At 35.7% G+C, this 20030-nt stretch overlaps 1 protein-coding gene across 2 annotated transcripts in view; it reads left to right on the top strand.

Moving 5' to 3' along the window:
• The first annotated feature begins 16842 nt into the window (after positions 1-16842).
• LOC129243716 (matrix metalloproteinase-14) overlaps positions 16843-20030 on the top strand; it is an 89302-nt gene continuing 86114 nt past the window's right edge. Inside the window, exon 1 of one of the 2 annotated variants that reach the window (XM_054880958.1) lies at positions 16843-17131. The gene's annotated coding sequence lies outside the window, so the exon portion shown is untranslated. The remainder of the gene's footprint in view (positions 17132-20030) is intronic. The other variant, XM_054880959.1, reaches the window with a different exon arrangement.

The following is a 20030-nucleotide window of genomic DNA, read 5'->3' on the forward strand; positions in this document are numbered from 1 at the left end:
TGAGCAAGTCTGCAAATACAATCCCCCAAACAGTCTTCGTCGATTCATGAATCCTTAATTTTTGAAGATATCGAGATTCAGCAACACTTTGCTTTACAGCGGTAATATTAAACAGAACGTCCAGGTCTGTCAATCCTTTTTCTATCCTCGGCAGAACCAGTTTCTTTAATTTTTTTCATTGTCAAATCATTCAAACCATTATTTCCACCAAAAAAATACGGATTTTGCGATACGTTGTTTCCTAAAGAGTAGCCATTTTCATAATAAGTTTCAACAGTTTTAATGCGTTGTTCTTTCGTGTAAATTTGTACATTTGTCTTCTTGACAAATGTCAAAGTTGATATTATATAAGAAATAGATATCGTCTAGGAATTATTCACTACTGACATCTAGGCATCACTTTTGAAAGACCTATAAAATAAAAGAGAATAATCCATCGGATTCGCGTCTGGTGAATTTGAGAGCCATTGTGAGGACGATATGAAGTACGGAACGTAGTTTTTTAGCCATTCTTGGTTCACTCGAGTTTTGTGAGACGGTGCCTTGTCCTGTTGAAACGTGCATGGTCTGCCACCGAAATGTTTGTCTGCACACAGCTTCAAAGCAGCCTCCAGAATACTTTCGCCAAATACTTGACGCCAGGCTCGACGAAAACGATTAGAGATCGCCCATCTGCGGTTACAGCAGCTCAAACCATTACCTGTGGCGGATACTGCCACCTGGTGGCCAATCCATGACTCAAATTGTCGGTCAAATAAACTCTATCGTTTTAGGAGTTTACGAACTACTCAATTTGAAAAATTTTCTCGTCAGAAAACACAATGTTCGGAAATTGACCGCTTTCAGCCAGGCGAAGCAACTCCTTCTCTCTCTCAAATCTGACTTGATGCTGCTTTGGTGTGTGATCATGCGCCTTTTGGATCTTGTAAGGCTTGATTTTGAGATCATTTGTCAGTATGCGGCGGATGGTACGGTCAGATATTTTCAGTTCTTTCGCCATTTGATTGGACTTCGTCGGGGACTTCACTCAAGTCTCTTTTTCACTTTTGGAACCATTTCACGTGACGTTGCAGTCTTTTGATTACCCCCTCCATGACGTTTCGCGGTGCTACCAGTATCATTGTAACGAGGGATGGTGCGATAAACAAAAAATTTATTTACTTTAAGGTGTTCGAGCTAACGAACTCATAACCAGCGATTGGGTTATGATTTTCCAGCCAAATATAATGCAATCTCACTAAAAATTAAATAATCTTTGTAACACCATTTGTTATAAATTTTACGATAAGGAAGACGTCAAAAAATCGATTTATCAGCCTTAAAAATAGTAAAAATACTATTTTTCAAAGAAAACCCATAAAAATGTAAAGTTCGACGATATCGCCACCTAGCGTAAGTTTTAGGTAAAAATAAACTATTACCTTCAGAGAAAAGAAATTGCTTCAGCGATTTTTGTAGACAGAGTAATTCAAAAACAGCAATTTCAAATACGTATAGAAAAACAAACCAAATCTCTGGCCAAAAAATTAGTTTGAGATTTTATTATGGCAAAGATTACTAGTGAGTGAGCTGGCTTCCTTAGCAATTTCTGCTCTGGCACTTCATTAAAATATGGAATATAAAACTTTCCTTTTGTAAAGCTAACATTGAATTGAGTGTAGGAAACATATTAGTCGCCTTCGCCTCTGCGCGTTATCTCTGAGCCTGCTCACTTGACAAATAAATGTGCATGTAAGCATCAACAAAGTTATCGAGCAAGATTCGCCGATAGCAAGTACGGCTATGCCTCACTATTTTCAATGCTGCCAACTCGCTTTCAAGAGAGTATCATTGGACTGCGTTCATACAGGAACATTTTTGTTACTTCATCTTTGCGAATCCTCTTTTGGTGTTCTCGACGTGTTTACACGCCTTGCAATTGCTCGTTTTTAGAGTAAAATCAACAACAACATTGGGAAGCGTGAGAACACAAATGGTGATAACAGAGCACGAGCATCACAAGCAGAATTGAAGCAACAAATGTTTACCTGTATGAACGCAGTCGCAATTAATATTAAAATTAAGTATTAAAATTAATTTTTGGCTCCTCTTTTCCAACGTTACCAACATATGTATGTTTATTTATTCCAGTTGATTCGTGTATTCGGCACTTGCTAACGCTTGGCCTATTATTAACGCTAGAAAACAGAAATCGGCAATTAAAATTATTTTGTTATACTTTATATGTAAGTAATTACATACACACATACATATATTATCTCTTATTATTACACACTGTGCCGTAATCTCCAATCATTGCGGTTAAGAAGAAAATGAAAGTATGGGAACTGATCAAGGCTCCAAATTCACTAGAAGGCCACCAGTTCGAATCAATCAATTTGCATGCTTTCTGTTGTAACGATTTTGGATGAAAAAATGCATGAATAAGCAATTTGACTGACTCACTAAATCATGCGAAAAAGTGTATTGTCATACATAAATGTACATATATACATACTTTATATAAATTTATAATGGAATGAATCAAATTCTTGAAACTTTCCTTTTAAAACCTTTCAGATGCCTGGTTCCCTCGTGCATCTCAAGCATTGTCTTTTGTGCATTAATTTGTTTTTGCGTGCATGTTGGAATTTGAAACTTTCAATGCACTAAACGGCATTATTTGTGAAAGACAAAAAGATTTCCAGAGTTGCTGAAATAAGGAAGTCTAAATTTTACTACTGCTTTTTTGTTTCATCTCTAAAGTACTTACTTCAAGTCATCAAACGGAAATGATCGAAAAAATGCTAAGCAGTTAATGCAATTAACCGAGAAACTTAATGCCATTTCACGCTCAATCACCTTGCGTCGTTCAAATGTAAATTACAACATTCCTTAATTAAAATAAAAGAGCTTAAGTAAGCGTTTTCATTTTATTCTGATAAAAATGTACGTGTGTCAGTAGGTATGTAGTTTTCGCACAATAAATAGTTTACAGAATTAAATGCACCGTTTCATTAGAAAAAAATATGTGCGTAAGAGTGCATATACACATACATGTACAAGTATATATGTATAAATAGATATACAAATGTAATAACTTTTACAAACTAATATTTTCGCATGTTTTTCAAAAGCTTTGTCGTCTTTCCACCTTTCGTTATTTACCACTTTCAAAATTTCTATTAAATGGCCATTGACGTCCGATTCCATAAAGTTTCAATCTCAACCTTAAATGAAATCAGATGTATGCGCTTATGAATTAAGTTTGTTAAGTGAACTGGTCGAGTTTTTTTTTCAATAGCACACAAATAGCCGATGCCAGATTAAAAAGGTAAGTCGCATTTAAGCTAAGTTTCAATTATTGTAAAGTTAAATGCCTTTTAGTTTTCGTTGGTTTTCAAATCTCCTTTATTTTAATATTAGAAATAGTTGGCAGCAGTGCAATTGTTGTAGGAATCGGTTTCATTGAACATATTTTCGACAAAAATATATAGAAACAAAGGGATTCACAGTTCGAGTTTTTACTTTGAAGGTTTTAGTTGATCAACAGTCAAGTGTATTTAGAAGACGTGAGAGCAACTAGAATAATATATGTATGTATGTGCACATATCTATATATATGTATGAAGACTCTTGATCTCCATTGCAGCCGCTAATAATAACTTCACTCAGAAATGTTGAGACTGTCAGTCAGCGAAGACCAATGCAAAATATTATTTTCAAATACTACTTCTATAATTTATATCTGTGGATATTTTCAATTCGTATTAAAATATTAGTTAAACAATGCATATACAGAATAGCTGCGCTGATAGGATCCTGGGGGTCCTATACCCAGAGGAAAGTGAGTGTCGAAACGTTAAACAAAATGAGCGAATGGAAGTCGATTAAAGAACAAATCACAAGTAAAGCAAATCGTAATGTTCTACAAGTCAAATAGCTGGAAAAAAAGTATCGTTATATACAGAAGACTGTCCAACGTGCCGTTCGCGGAGATAAGAGACGCCATATCAACAACTTTCGCCTGCGACGGCGAACGTGCAGCCAGTGGGGGTGACTCCCGTTAGCTACTTAATATTACCAAGAAGTTAGTTGACAGAAGCCTGACTATTGAGCAGCCTGTAAAAGATCTGAATGGTAATATCCTCATTACTGAAGAAGAGCAATAAAACAATTACCGAATGGCAAGGCTGTCGGCATACTCGTAGATGGTATACCTGCTGAGCTCTGCAAAAATGTCATCGCCCTCTTCGCGCAAATTCTATCTTCCCTTAATAGCTGTCTGGGAACAAGTATCTTTCACGCGAGAATGGAAATACGGAGTTATAGTAAAACTAGCAAAACAAGGCGATCTTAAAAACTGTAACAATTGGTGAGGCATTTGCGTGATCCCTGCAGTAGCTAAACTTATTGCACGCATAATTTTGAACCGGCTAAAACACCAACTCGAGGCAACTATTACCTCCTGCCAGGCCGGTTTTCGCAGTGGCTCCTTCTGTGCCAACCAAATAAACACCCTCAGAATTATCATCGGTCGCCGTAGCCGAATGGGTTGGTGCGTGGCTACCATTCAGAATTCACAGAATCTCGGCGAAACACCAAAATTAAGAAAAGCATTTTTCTAAAAGCGGTCGCCCCTCGGCAGGCAATGGCAAATCTCCGAGTGTATTTCTGCCATGAAAAAGCTTCTCATAAAAATATCTGCCGTTCGGAGTCGGCTTGAAACTGTAGGACCCTCCATTTGTGGAACAACATCAAGACGCACACCACAAATAGGAGGAGGAGCTCGGCCATACACCCAAAAAGGGTGTACGCGCCAATCATATATATATATATATATATATATATAATGTGGTGAATTTAAGTCTACTGTTTATCGACTTCGAAAAAACCTTTGACAGTGTCAAGCGGGAGGCCATCAGGGCTGCGCTAAGGAAAAGAGGTATCCCTGAAAAACATATTGCACTTATAAGGGGTAGCTGCAGTGGCGCAAGTTACTACGTCTTTCAAAAAGGATAACTGTCGCATCTTTTCAAAACAATTCTCTTTCTACTTGCCATCGAAAACGTCTTGAGGGCTGCCTTTAGCAACAAAAATCAACAGTCGGACATCCAATGGCAGATAAACACACACACATTCCTCAGATACTTAGCGCACGCTGATAACATCTGATTGCTCGCATACGAGCTATGTGACCTCAAGTTGCTGGCACAAGCCATGCAGGAGAAATTGAAACCAAACGGTCTCAAAGTCATTGTCGGAATCGGAAAATCGAAAATCGAATCTCAGTGATACCATGTCGAAAAAGTTGACAAATTCTGCCTCCTTGGTTGCAGGTCACCGCAGATGGCGGTTCTGAGATGGATGTCAAATACAGAATTAATTAGCAAAGCAAAATCTTCTTTTGTCATCCTCGCTCCATTGTGGGAAAACAACACAGTCAGCCTTCACATGAAGCAAACGTCAAATCCATTCATTATAGAGTTGCACTATCTGGAAAGTACCTGCGAACTTTCTGGCCCCGGATAATAACCAACGCGGAGTTGTTGACGCAAGCTAACAAGGTCGACGTTGCATCAGAAATAAAAAAAGGAAATGGCAATGGATTGGCCAGGGAAAAACAAAGCGCTAAACAAGCTAAAGAAACTGGTATACATTTCAACAAACTGGTAGTGGAATTGGCAGACCACGTATCACCCGGTGGCGCTCAAGAGAAGCTGAAATGAAATATCGTGGAGCGATTGACGTGATTGATTGAGGAGTTATTGGCGCCCTGTGCTCCAAATAGAAGTTATAGGATCACATGTATACATATGCTATTTATATTTACAGAATATAGTAAAAAAGTTTTATAAGTACAGACTAAAAATTCTGTGTTTTAACTTTTTGCACTCGAGGCCGTTTCCGTTTTGGTGAATTTCTTACCCCTAACATAAAAAGATCGCACACATAAAACTTCTATATTTTAATATTTAATGTATATTTACATCTTTTTGATAGTAATTTCTTAAACATTAGTCTTTCTAATTTTTCTTAGTGTGATATTTAATGTAACAATTAGTATTAGTAAAAATATTTATTTGGAAAGGAGCTACAGCTGATCTCCGGGAGCTCCTCTCAAAAAATACGTTTCGTGGTGACCACCATATATCTGAACTAGATCCTCTGATATTAAAAAACCAAACAGATTTCGTTAAAGTTATGATAAATCTAGTAATTAATTGATAGTATAAGCAAAATAATTATTTTTGACAAAATCGCGGTTTCTCAAAAACAAAAATCGATTTTTTACCAAAATTTCGGTCTTAAATTGTTTATAAAAAAAATATTTATCGGTGAGAAGAAATCTTCGTTAAATTACTAAAAAATATATTTAAGAAGCTCGTGTTAAAATTTGCTACTAATTGATTTAGCCGTTTTCGAGTAATGTTGGTCATCGACTTTGAAAACACCATTTTAAGAAAAACGCGTTTAAAGTTTTAAAAGCACTTTCAAGCGTGTAACTTCGAAAATATTCACCGGAACGGTATTAAATTTTCTGTGTGTATTCTTAAATATATGTACTTAAAGAAAAAAATCCATTTTTTTGAAAACTCTAACTGTATATAACCTCTTAGATCATTTCACTTCATTTGGTTACAGAAACACTTTCAATGGAGTATTCGCACTGAAATGGAATTTAACACGCCGGTTGACTACCACAGTTGTCGATCCAAGCGACACATTTTTTACAGAAACACAACAAGTGAGAGTGACATCAAAGTGACGTCAAATCGACTATTTCAACCGAGAGCTTGAAAGGGAATAGTTACAAAAACGGGTTACGGGAATGCTTTGACTGAGACGAAAGAGACATCAATGCGCCAGACGAGGTGATACAAGCAAGCAAAAAGAAAATTATTTGGAGCGTGCAATACAAATAAAATGTAAATAAATTACCATAATCAGCAAAAACAAAAATAAGTTTTAGCTTAAGCGCTAATTAAGCTATATACTTTTTTTTTGCAAGAAGCGTACGAGTCCAGCTAATAATTATTATTATAGTTCACAGAATGTACCGTTTACACTTCCTCTTCTTACGCTGCATTTCTAATATGGCGCCGTGCATTTAGTAATTATTTTGTTGCCTGCAAATAGGTCCATATATACCGTTATAAAGTATTTGCACGTAACTGTCTGTAATGCCTTATAGATCAAAAAAATAAGAAACAAATATTTTGTCTTTTCTTTCTCTCCTATTTTCTTATCCAAGCATGGCAATGCATTTGTATGTGTATATACATATGTACACACATATGACATACGCACATATTGACCATAATTCATTTTATTGCACGATGAGCAATGATCGAACAAAAAAAGTTGAAGCTGGTTTGCGGTCGGTGAATCATGGACATAAGTACACATGTATGCATGTACATATGTACGTGTGTGTATATGTTAAGTTGAAAGAGAAGCTATAAGTGTATCAAAGTATTACCAAAATTTAGTTTTACAATAACTGGTTAGAGGAATAGTAAGTGCTGAATTTAACACCATACGTCTTGGACGACTAAGGGGTTACGGGTAGTCAGAGGCCCGAAAAAATTATGATTTTCAATACTAGCAGTTGCTTTATTTTACAAAAATAAAAGCATATCATTAATACATCGTATTTCGACTTGTCTTTAACAAAATTTCAAAAAATTTATTATTGAAAAGGTTATCGCTGTTTGTGTGGAGCCCGTTTCTCCAGAAGTCCCTTGCAGTGATCATCACAAGTCCTTGGATATTCATCTAAAATCAATCGTACAAGAGAAATTAGTTTTATTATTAGATAATCTTGTGCCTGATTGAAGCAGTTTATTTTCAAAATTAACAATATGACGGCCTCAGGAAATATTACTCAGATTTTCGAAAAAAAACCAACAATTCATTGTTTAAAAAAATCGAAATTTTTGAAAAAAAAAATCCTTCGATCAAGCACGAATTCTTTATGTTTTTCAAAAGCAGTATAAATTTTTGTTTTAAATTACAGCGATCACCAGTTCAAGAAACATAGTTTTGAGAAAAACGCATTTAAAGTGTTGCTATGTAGAGTTATACGAAATATTTAATTACTTACACTGTGTCACTGGGCCATATACTAGTTCTTCAGCCATCATAGCAGCTCCAAAATATCGATTTGCTGTTGCCTACGTAGCATTCTACCATCTCGAGTATTATCGTTAGCGTGCAGCAACCATCCTCAGCATACTGATGAGAATTAGGCCCAAGCGCCCTTTGTTAATTGTTGAATAACTCGAAAAGTATTTGTCAGATTCACTTCAAATTTTCACACAATATTTCTAAGATATTATACTTTAAGTAAATGCAAAAAAAATCAAATTTCTTTTAAATTCTGACTACCCCTAAACCACTATTCCTCAGTCTTCACCGCAGAAGGGCTAGGGTGCCCTTAAATCATGCAGCTCTTCACCAGGAAAACACATAAAATACACGGACTCTCTTTCCTCAATCAAAGCCATCGAAAACATACCAGAATCGTAGTTCGACTATCACAACAATTCGTGACTCATTAATAACTCACGAAATAAAATTAAAATGAATGTAGATTCCAAGCCAAGTCCGAATAAGAGGAAACAACGCCGCGGATGAAACTGCGGGTGCAGTTGCTCCACTCATACTTCAACGCATAACAAATCAGATTTATCAAACGAAAATTTACCACTTCTCGCACAAAAGTTCTCTGCTCTTCTTAATTGGCGCGATAACCGCTTACGCGATTTTGGCCGAGTTTAACAAAGCGCGCAAGTCGTTGCTTTCTCGTGCTAACCGGCGCCAGTTGGACACCGATGAAGCGACGCTTTGATTGTTTGAGAGAAAGATTCTGCGAAGGATTTTTGGACGTTTAATCCAAAAATTATAGGAAGCCGAAAAATACGACTTTGGTTTGACCTTATTAAGGGGTTAGGGGTAGTCAGAGGCCCGAAAAAATGATGATTTTCACGAATTTTTTTTTGCTACTTAATTAATTTATTTAACAAAAATAAAAACATAGCATAAAAACATCATGTTTTAACTTGACTTCACCAAAATTTCAAAAAAAAAAAAAATTAATAATTGCAAAAGTTATCGCTGTTTGTGTGAAGCCCGTTTCTCCAGAAGTCCCTTGCGGTGAACATCACAAGTCCTTGCAGATTCATCTAAAACCAATCGGACAAGAAAAATTAGTTTTATTAATAGATAATCTTGTGCCTGATCGAAGCTTTTTTTTCAAAATGAACAAAATGGCGGCCTCAGAAAATTTTTTCCAGATTTTAGAAAAAAAAACCAACAGTTAATTGTTAAAAAAAAATCGAAATTTTTGAAAAAAAAAAATCCTTCGATCAGGCACAAGTTTTTTATGTTTTTCAAAAGCTGTATAAATTTTATTGAAATCTACGTAGCGGTTTTTAAGTTACAGTTTTTACAAAATTTTTACACAATATTTTTAAAACATTATATTTTAAGAAAATGCAAAAAAAAAAATCGATTTTTTGAAAATTCTGACTACCCCTAACCCCTTAAGTCCTTGCTCGGGCGCTAATGGTTTGGCAAACATGTTTGTTGCGACGGATTCATTCTGATGTCGAATTAAAAAAAGCCAAAGGGCTACGAGGAGCTCAATGAAAAGAAGACGCGTTGCTGGCTGTAGTTATGAGCGAAAAAGATTTCTGTATTTTGAAGACTTAAAATCCTTAGTTTTATTTATATAAATCAAGTGCCTTAATTTTAGTTATAAATTTGCTTACTGATTAAAATTAGTATAAGAGGGAATTTTGTACTAGAGTACAGTACGAATAAAAAATTAAATGTTTGAAATAATAAAATGCGGCTAAACTAATTTGGCCAACTAATGTTAACACATATTTATCTTTGAGATAATCAGTAAAATACATACATACACATGCATGTATAGATATAATATTTTATATATATTACCAACAACAAAATAGTTTAATTTAAACAATAGACAAAGTCTATCTGACTCAGTTAGCATAAAAGAGCGTGTAAAAATGTAAATAAACAAATATATTTATGTATGTATGTACGCATACTAGTCAACATACACTCGTAGTGCGCATATTCTTACACACCTTGCTATAAAACGTGTCACTAGTGCAAGCCGTTATAAATTAACGGCAAACTGACATTTCAATAATCGCCAGATTTTGCGTTGAAACTCTCAAATACATTTGTAAGTACATACATATACACACATATACATATTTGGCTTTGTCAGTTTCAACAGTGCGCTTGAGTGAATGAGCATTAATTGAATTGATGTACGTGCATTTACATACACACACACATACATGCATACATATGTGCAAACATTTAGAGATCTTAGGTGGCTGAATCAATACAGGAAACAGTAATATTACAAAATAAGCAAAGTGTAGGCTCGGGCCAAGCCAAATTTTCTAACCCCAGCATATGTTTGGATGTATGTATATATAATTATTCGTTCTAAGAGGCTTCGAGTTGCTGGTTAGTCCGCGCGGAAACGGTTTCGAGTGCAAAGGGTTAAGAATTGGTTTTAGTAGTGCTTGTCTGATTTTATTCATTTTCGCAAATTCAATGTGACCTCTGCGTTTAGCACAAATCTTAACGCGAATTTTCAAATAATAATTTTTTTGCTTTAGATAATCCATTAAACTACCTTGTTTTCTTCTAGAAATTTTCTTCAATGAGTATTGAAACTTTTTTTTTAATGCAATATTTTTCTTAAATTTTTTAAAACTACTCTGTGCTAGTTTCAAAATCCGTCAAACAGAGCACCAAGCACCCAAAAAAACATAATTCGAGTAGGCTGAATCCAGAGATTCTGACCGTTTTTCCAGATTAGTTCTCGATTTCGAGGTATTTGAAATTAAAATTTATAGACTTGAAGGCTCCAAGCAGGCATTGTTTAAGTAACTTTTTTAATTGTAGAGATTGATCGAATTAGCATCGTTTTATGTAACAAAGGTATGTAGGTACATGGAAAGAAAATATTTGAAAAGAAGTTAAAATGATATAGCTTATTTTGAAATGGTTTTTTAGAATTTATTTGCAGAATTAAATTTTGTATTAATTAGTCAATTTTAAATCTTGTTTAATATTTGGTAATGTATGAAATATTATTCAAAAAAATATTTGATGCAAAAGGACCCATTTGATTAAAGATGGCTTGCAGCGGCGCTTTCTTGTTAGTGCGCCAATCGTATTTGCCACTTTTGAACTGGACAGCTGCGGTATACAAACAGACCAGCAATGGAGCGCGTAAAGGTCAATGATTTGCTGCAAACTACATCGTTTTTTATTTAGTAAAAAAGTGATACAAAAAAAAAATTGATTGATTGACTTTGTGCCACTTTGTATTTAAAGGAGATATATTCGCTGTTGCGGTCGCGGCCGCCATAGCCGAATAGGTTGGTGCGTGATTACCATTCGGAATTCACAGAGAGAACGTTGGTTCGAATCTCGGTGAAGCACCAAAATTAAGAAAAACAATTTTCTAATAGCGGTTGCCCCTCGGTAGGCAATGGCAAACCTCCAAGTGTATTTCTGCCATGAAAAAGCTCCTCATAAAATATCTGCCGTTCGGAGTCGGCTTGAAATACACCGGAGGAGGAGCTCGGCCAAGTACCCAAAAAGGGTGTACGCGCCAATTATATATGGGGCATTCTTCGCCAACCGGACACCCCCATCTGCCCAGAACAGTTTTTATAAAAAAAATGTTTCCCTATGCCGAAATAAAAGCTTATGTCATGTACTTTAATTTGTCATGTGGCACTTTTTAAATATTCAAGATGGACGACGAATATTGACAAATATGTTGGAAAACACCAAAAAAAATGAAGTAGTTTGTTAAGAAAAGTAGAGAGAGAGATTCTGGTGCAACGTTCGACTGTTTCATTAACAGCACTAGTTCTTGATGTATTTCACATGTCAAACGGTACAGAAATAATTTGAACAAATTATAGAAAAGTCTAAACGAATAAACTATTAAAAATAAATCTGTCAAACAGTTCTTTTTAGAACTATTATCGCCTAAAAAATGTCGGGAAAATCGAGAAGAGATCGATGCATTAATCCCTTTAGAAAAGTAGGTCCATCTTGAATATTTAAAAAGTGCCACATGACAAATTAAAGTACATGACATAAGCTTTTATTTCGGCATAGGGAAAAATTTTTTTTATAAAAACTGTTCTGGGCAGATGGGGGTGTCCGGTTGGCGAAGAATGCCCCATATATATATATATATATATATTCGCTGTTTGGTAAAGGACGAAGCACCGTCTGACATATCTTTTGGGTAATATTAGTTACAAATTCAAAAAGAAGATGACATGGCACGAGTTAGAGCAGTCAATGAATCAAAATAAAAAAATTAAATAAAATCCTTGCTAACTGAGAACTAATAACAAAATAAATTTTTAATTCGGGCGGACTAAACTTACACCCGCGCCCCTTTGAGTCAAATTTAATTTGGGGGGGCTATTAATTTTTATGTAGCATAAAAAACTCATAGAAAACGACCTATAGCTTGTAGTATCAGACAGATGGACCGAAATCAATCTTAGCATATAAAAAGTGGGCATAGTTTTTACCTTATCTCCATAATATTTACAAATGGCGAATCTAAATGAGGTGGGGAGCCATAAGTGTGCGACGTTTGAGAGATTTTTCTTAAATGGTCATTCAGATATACGCATTTAACCAAAAGTGGGTGTGGCACCGTTCATTATTTAAAGTTTGATTTGCGTCCCTGTATTTAAGGCAGCTAGATAAGGATTTGTACAGAACTTTATAATCACTACCGTTCAAAATCATGTTTATATTAAAAGATTTAATTATTTTCACCAAAATGTTCACAGCGAAAATTTGTATAGACAGGATAGGTACCAATGACGTGCTGAATATTTTCTGGAACATCCAAGTTACAAACTGGGCAAACGGTAGAAGTTACTTTTTTAAAAGGCCTTGCATTTAGATTAAGAAGCCCTGCCCTTGCAAGTAAGGTCAAACTTATCGCATAAGCAGACAAGTCGTCACTGAAATAGTTGAAGTTGGTAAGTGATAGACCCGGATACAAATCGTGAGATGTAGACTTTCTGGCTCAGTTTAAAAATACCGAGAAATCTTTGACATTTAGTTTTTCTATAAACTGCGGAATATGCATTAGCATAAGCTAGCATTGCATAATTAGCAATGTTCATGCGATGCTGCTTTTGGTCGAAATTGAGCAGTTTGGTATGAATTTTGCGGCGACCCATGCCCAAATCATTGAAAAAAATCGAATGGTACGAGTCAATCGATGTGTTTAGGTCCTCAGAAACTTCTCTAACGGTGAATCGACGATTGGCCAATACCATTTTCTTCATTTTATCAATTTTTTCATATGTTGTTGAAGTGCTCGGGCGTTCGGCCCACTTTTCGTCGTTCACATCTTCTCGGCCTTCTGAGAACATTTTGTACCAGCGATAGACGATGCTTTGGTCCAAAGTAGCTTCTCCGCATGACATAGTCAACATACGCGCACTTAATTTCGTTTCTCACACAAAATTTGATACAGGTTCTTTGATCCATCTTTTCGAATAGTAGAAAATCGAAGGCAAGCCCAGACACGTGCAAGCAAAGCAGTTGTCAGCAATTAACTGAACATTCAAAATGGCCGAACTCGTCGGCATGAGTTAGAGACATGAGTACCAACGTATCGCCACAAAAAAATCGAAATTCGAATATACGTAACCTGCGAAAATTCAAAATTTGCGATACTTTGTGAACACACCTCGTATTTTGAAGGAGACAAAATAAATTTGCCTGAAATTTAACTCTATTTGGCTTTATTTAAACATTCCCGGTACTTTCAGATCATAGATACATACATATATGCGAGGCACATTAAACAAGTAGATCGGTAGAGCAGCTGATTTGATTTTTTTTTTTTTTGTTTTTTGTCTCTACATAGTATAATTTGTTTAAATTTTTCTAAACTGTCTATCTTTGTTTATGGACATTGAAATTTCAGAGAGCAACAGCAAAAATAAAATGCATTACTCTTGTTGTTTTTTTTTTCTATTGCACTACCTGTTAAATATGCCTTGGATATACGTAAATATTTTGTACGAATTCTGTTCGATTTCTGCTACTTTTGTTTGGTGGGAAATGAGGAAGATTCGAGCTTTTCAACGCGTAATATAAAAATGTTGTGTTTGTTGATTCATTCTTATCGAACAAATGAACGATGAGCGGTGATCCAACTACAATGAGAATAGTTTAGAATTTGATTTATGTAGCTCATGGATGGCATGCACATTGCGCAGTGTGGGGCTGGTAAACTTCGTTATATTCAATGTTGCCATTGTAATCAAAATGGATCAAATCATACACACACACACACATATGGATGAGACTGCTGGTGCATAGGAAGAGATACCCTGTAAGAATAGTAGCAAGGTGTGTCTATAGAAAGTGGCTTGATTAGAGTAGTTGATTTCTTCTCATGCAATTCGTCTTTAATTTAGAAAAGCCAGTAAAATGCAATGATGGAAAGTTGTTTTGTATAGTGAATACGCGACAAAATAATTTTATCAATTTGTTATTCATATCATTTTTCTATTCTCTTTCACTTGCCATTCTAATTTAAAAAATGTTATAGTTGCTCGAATATCACCACCTCGAATAGATACGCCTTGAATAGTAACAGTTATTTGACCAAACATATGATAGCTACTGTTGATGGTAATAATGTTGAAAATAAGTTGATGAAGGCATTTGCACATAGTGAACAGATTTTAGAGGTGTGGCCAAGATCAGACCGATAACCGGCTCTCAGGGATTTTGAAGCAATCAGCTGATTGGCTAACGTCCTCTGGGTCATGGCAGCGATTTGTTTGCAAAAGAACTGAAATTGTGTTGGTGATATATGAACCATCTGAACAACGATTGATTGGACGAGTGTGTGGATAAGTGTGAATGAGCGAGCAGAATTCTGCTGGAGAGTCCCATGTGACATGGCAGACAAAGTTATTCGCATAATTTTGTGTTTCGCCATAGTTATTGGTCAAACCTTGTAACTCTATCGTCCTTTGTAATCTATCATACTTGCCATTTTTATCCATATAGTTCTGAATCATCCTCCTACTTATGGGTTTTGCCGATAAATTGAACATATAGCTATACCGCTCACTCTAATGCCTCTTTGTATTTAAGAATGAAGTAAATATTCGAGGCATATAACAAATCGCAATTGATGTCATTTTTAGTCACAATTGACTAATTAAACTTGTTATAAATATCCCTCACAAATAAATGAAAATTGATTTGAATTATATTTTTGCGGTTTCTTTTCTTAACATTTCATACTATCTCATATTTTTACTTTTGTTGGAGCTCTTGCAGCATGGAGCATGTCGGCTATTTCATCTTGTGCGCTGTTATCCAACAAACTGAGTGCTCCACTTTATGGATGCCTACATGCCCAAATATTTTCTGCTCCCTTGGAAGTGAACAATCATAGAGGGCATATGCGTGCTTTTGGGTGGCACAAAACAATTATCAATTTTGCATTCTACTTTCATGAGAAATTCAACTCTGGACTCATTTCCTCAGGATGAATCTATTAAAGGTGGTATCGGTAAATCCGATGATTTGTTGTTTTTTTTCTTTCGCCCTGTTCACAGCTGTGACAGCCGTCAGCACAGAATGAAATGTTTTCTACTTTGTCAATACTTTGTCCTGACAATCAAACGCTCCAATTATTGCTGTTGGTCTAGTGTCACCACCTTTAATGCATGCGCCTTGCTTTTATCCTTGCAAAAATATGGAAAATATTTGCATCTATATTAGTTCAAGCAGTTGCATTAATTTGCATCATCAAATTCCTGTAGGGTACTCATTAGTTAATGCATTATGAATGTTGTGCAGGGTGGTCCATGTAGTGGTTGCTTTTTGAAAATTCAAAAAAATTAACAAAAATCAATTTCGGTACAGTAATGGTTTATTCGAAAGACATTCCGGTCATTTATGGAACACAATTTCATGCATGTGGCTGCACTGGCTTAGCAGTAGGCGCAACCTGTTAAACTTGCCTTAATTGTTAATGGATTCTTCGCATAACATCGGATCTTTATGGCACCCCACAAAAAATTCTAACGGTGTTAAATCGCTGCTCCGAGGAAGCCAATTGACATCACCGAGACGGCTAATATCGAGATTACCGAACTTGGCGCGCAAAAGACCGATTGTACCATGGGCTGTGTGTCATGACGCGCCATCCTGCTGAAACCACAAATCCTCCCAGTCCATTTTTTTTTTTTTTTTCATTATAATTCTTAACTATTTTGGTTAATTACATCGAGAAAGTAAAAAGATTTCCTCTCAGAAAATAATGTAATGTGCAAAAATAAAATGGGCAAAAAATATTGGGATAACCTAGTTTCTGAAAGTTCTTAACATACGCATTTTAGTTTTGAAAATATTCGAGAATTCCCCACTGTTTTATATTTTTTAAAACTATTATAGACAAATCCAGAGCCAAACAAGTCGGCATCCTTAAGGCACATCAATTTGAGTATTTTATCAACTTGAAATGCGATGTTCTGTGATACACACACACATACATATATATTTTCATGTGTGCAGCCAAACTGGCAGAATTCTCGGCTAGAGCTCAGCTTTACACGCTTGCTACTCGCTCATTGCTACCGTTTAAGCCTCACTCTCCGCTGCCAATTGTCTACCGTTCGGCGGTCGCTTGTCATTTGTCATCTGCGTAACATCCCGTCCTGTCGGATATAAAAGTATTTAACTAACGTGTTTTCAGCTTCAGTCTAGACGCGATCGCGAACACATTGCAACGGGGCAACGGTCAGAACCGAAAAGCAAATCACAATACTGATTTTAGTTTCGATTTATTGTTGTTGTTCTGATTGAGATTCACGAATTCCGCGTCCGAAATTACACACACCTAATCGAAGTATAGCAGTTGATTAGTGTTCCGGTATAAACAACGCTTCCGCCCAATAAGCTTTTTGGCAGTGCGATATCTCAAAGTTATTTCCGACTGCGACGCAAGCAAAAGCTTTGTCGCGGTTATCATTAGTCAGTCTGTCGATGTATGTACAAACGTAGCTGCTAAGTGAGTCATTTAATTAACATACTTTTGTTTAACTGTGTAAATATTCGCATGGATTTATTTAATTATGAAACAATGAAATGTTTCTCAAAAAGTTGTGTATTGAAAATTAAGAATATCCAGTTATGGCTAAGAATGTGCTTACTATATATGTATGTATGTATGTATGTGCATATGTTAACGTTTATAGCAGTCGCAAGGCAGGCATTCATTCGATGATCACCTAACGGCATACAAATGCGAAGATCATCTAATGATGCGATGCGTGCGGGTGCAAAATGTGCATTAGGATGGAGTGATAGTGCAATTTTATTTTTGAATAACTTTTTGCTAAATAAAAAGTTATTGCTTTTCTGTTTCTGTACTGCAACTGTCTACTTCACAAGTGCCAAATATAAAATGATTGACGTACGATGCCATTTGCCAAATTATAAATTAACAGATAGGGTAATTACTTTTGAGCCACATTACACAGTAGAAGCTCGATTCTTGCACGTAATGAAAACTGGAGTCGGTGCAAGTTTCGAGGTTGTCGCAAGTACTGAGGTATTTGTCTTATAAAGGGTTTTCCAATAAGGGCGGGTAGATGTTGAAATGGAATAAAATTGCGTTTGCTGTGTGGCACGTAGCGCCGTCCTGCTGGAACCACATGTCGTCTAGGTCCATATGGTTCAATATGGGCCATAAAAAATTGGAAGGGCCACCACGTCTACCGAAAAATGAGCGCAATGCGCGCAACGCTTGCCTTAATGAACACTCATTTTGATAATAAAGTTTTATCATTTGAACGTGCTGTTCAATCGTGTAACTTGCCATGATAATTTGGCATAAACAACTGAATAATAAACAAAAGATTTGACAGATGTCACCAAAACAAAATGGTTGCCACAGGGCGCCAAAATCGACCCGCGCCAATTGAAAACCCCTTTACATATTAAAATTGTTTTCTTTTTAATGATAGCAATCCATGTTTATTTGGTTTTTTTATATTAATTAAAACCACTTCAAAACGATAAGTTTCATTTGAAATTAAACAAATTTCCGATTTTGATTTGTTTTGTACCCCCTCGCTTGTTCAGTACCTCACCGTTTCTGAGCCTCTGTAACGTCAACATCATTTAAGGGGACAGATACCTGTAAACGGACATATTTTCGCTGATTTTCATTAAAATTGTTTAAAATGATGAAGTCAATATATTTTTTTTTAAATTGGCATACAGTTTATTTATGCATTAAAATAATAATTTTTTTATTTTAATCATTGAAAATGGCGGATATATACTCAATTCTTCCAGGAAGATCGCAGCGGGGCTTCTCAATCGGCGGGCATTGTAGCATCGGTGAATACAAAAAACCGAACATATTTTTGTTTGTCAAAATTTCTATATGAATTAAAAAAAATGGAAAAAAAATCACGGAATAAAATGCTTAAAAAAAATGAATTTTGGTGCGAATTTTTCTACTATTTTTGATTCGGTAAAATTATTTTTTTGAAAAATTTTCGAAATTGTAAATTCACACAGAAAGTAATGCAAAGTGTGCAGAAAGAAGTGTGCAAAATTTCAGGGAGATCAGGCAATAACTTTTCGAGTTATCGTGTACGCCAATTCGTAAAATATAGTTTTGAGAAAAACGCGTCTAAAGTCGACAACGTAACTATACCTCTCTCAGCGCTCGAACGCAAAGAATAGAGTCGTCACGGTTGACGATCTATAATATAAGAAATACTTAAATTTACGTCCTAAAAATTTTTTGAAAATTTCTCAAAGGATTATATTAACATTTTATGAAAAAACAATTTTTTTTTCGAAATTTTACAGATATCTGTCCCCTTAAGCAAGCATTGTTTCGCTCTGCCCAATCCAGGCATATATTGAATGCTGATATTGCTTCCTCCGATATAATTTTATTCGTATTTAATATCAAGTTGTTAGTTTCCTTACCGTCGTCGTCTTCATTGCAGTATTCTTCATTTAAAACTGTGCTTCTGAATGAGGTTCAACAATCCATTGCTCGATTTCAAATTGGGAAATTTTCTGTAACGGATCTACTTCTCGAAACAAGTTTGCAATGAATTGAATATTGGATGCATCATCAGCTATCTGTAATCGTAAATCCGAAAGGGGAATGATATCGGCACAATCCCAGTCAGACGCTTTTTCAAACAGTTTTTGAAACGATGACTGAACTGAAGTTGCAGTAAAAGCATTCCATGCACCTTTATTGCATTTTTTACTTCGATATTTCGCAGTGACTCATCCATAGTTTCTCCACGAGCAACAATGTGACTTACTATAAGAGGGATTTTTTGTAGTTCCATTTAGTAAGCCTTATTACGATTTGATCCATGGACTGTATTAGGCCGTCAGTTTGGAGGAAAGCACATTACCGATATTTCGCCGGTATACTCGCGTTCTTCGCGATCGATAAGAAGTGCTTTTTCCGGAAGATTTTGCGCACCAAGGAATTCTTTTACCTTTTTATTTAAGCAATTTTTGATTAAAACAGGATTCTTTGGGTTGATGTTCTGTGAAACCATTCTTCAAATAAAGCTAAGGTCATCTAAGCGCTTTTATTTCTTTTGAAGACTACTGGTATACTCGTATCAATGAAAATTTTTTATGAACTTGGGTTCGCCGATTTGCCAAAAACCAATATTTTTACTTTATAATTTCCAGCAGCATTTGTACAAGCAGAAAACCTTATTCTCTTCTTACTGATTTTATGCCCCACCGCCGAAGTTTCTTTTGAGCGTACAAGAGTTTTATCAGGTAAAAGCTCCAAAATAAGCCAGACTCATCGGCCGTGTAGGTCTGCTCTTTTAACAAACTTAAACCCATAATTGTTTTGTTAAATTTATCCAAAATTGTGTTGACGGAGTCACTCTTTTTTGATAATTTAT

This window comes from Anastrepha obliqua, chromosome 4 (assembly GCF_027943255.1).
Source record: "Anastrepha obliqua isolate idAnaObli1 chromosome 4, idAnaObli1_1.0, whole genome shotgun sequence".
Classification (NCBI taxonomy): domain Eukaryota; kingdom Metazoa; phylum Arthropoda; class Insecta; order Diptera; family Tephritidae; genus Anastrepha; species Anastrepha obliqua.